Genomic DNA, 1,094 nt, shown 5'->3' with positions numbered 1-1,094 from the left:
CCAGGAGGTTCCATTCCTTTCCAAAATTTCCTCACTATCTATGCAATTCCTCATCCGAGGATGAGGAGCCTAGCCCTACGGAAGAAACAGCACCACCCTCTCCAACCTCGCCTCCAGCTGAGCAGCAGCAGCCTGAAGAGGCTGCCGCATCCAAGCGCCAAGAGAAAGGAAAATCTGCCGCACCTGAAGCGTCCACCAGAAGAATGACGCTGCGGAGTGTAGTGAACTGGAAGTGGCGAGAATGAAAATGGCAGCGCTAAGTCAGGGCAGTCCTTCCTCTTCTCTCGCTCTCGTCTATATCTCATTGTCGCTTAGTTATAAATTTTCATTTATTTTATTTTTCATTGTCCTGTCTTGATTAGTTATCTTTATTTGTGATTGATTATTATTGCATACTTTGTGATGATTTTTCTTAGTCTCATGCTAAAAAATTGTTAAGAGAAGTGCAGCTCATAAAAAAAAAAAACTTGATTTGTGCAGCTCATATATATATGGAGATTTTGCCTTGTGTTGATTTGTAACTCGTTTGATTGATTTCTCTTGGCTTGTGATTTTTCCCATTATGCACTACCTTGTGTTATTGATTCAGTGTTTTCCTAGGGTAAGATTTTGTACATGAGCGTCATTTTTAAATAAACTATTTATAAGCTCTAGAACTTGCTTGATGACTCTTGAGGCGAAATCTCAAGTTAGCACTTTACCAAGGGAATGATTTAGGCTATCTTTGGACAGTTTGAGCCTTGTAGCCGACCTTAACTGAACATATCCCTAGCATACCCCATTGAGCTTATACATTTTTTTTCTTTTTTCCTTGTAACCCTTCTCTTAGCTTTTATATCCCCATTAAGCATCCCTAGCCTAGCTGTTGCAGCAGTATACCCACCTTCTTCGTGTGGGAGATAAGGTGGTGGGTGATTGAAGTTTCGTTGCTCTTTCCTTGTTCCTCTTGCATCATTGAGGACAATGCTCATTTTTGAGTTTGGGGGCAGGGAGAGCTTGAGCTCTTAATGTCTTGTTCCTGTTACTAAAAAAAAAAAAAAAAAAAAAAAAAAAAAAAAAAAAAACCCCCCTTGTTTCACACTTTGTTGAAAACC

This window comes from Morus notabilis, unplaced genomic scaffold (genome assembly GCF_000414095.1).
Source record: "Morus notabilis unplaced genomic scaffold, ASM41409v2 Scaffold384, whole genome shotgun sequence".
NCBI lineage: Eukaryota > Viridiplantae > Streptophyta > Magnoliopsida > Rosales > Moraceae > Morus > Morus notabilis.
This window is presented reverse-complemented; position numbering follows the sequence as displayed.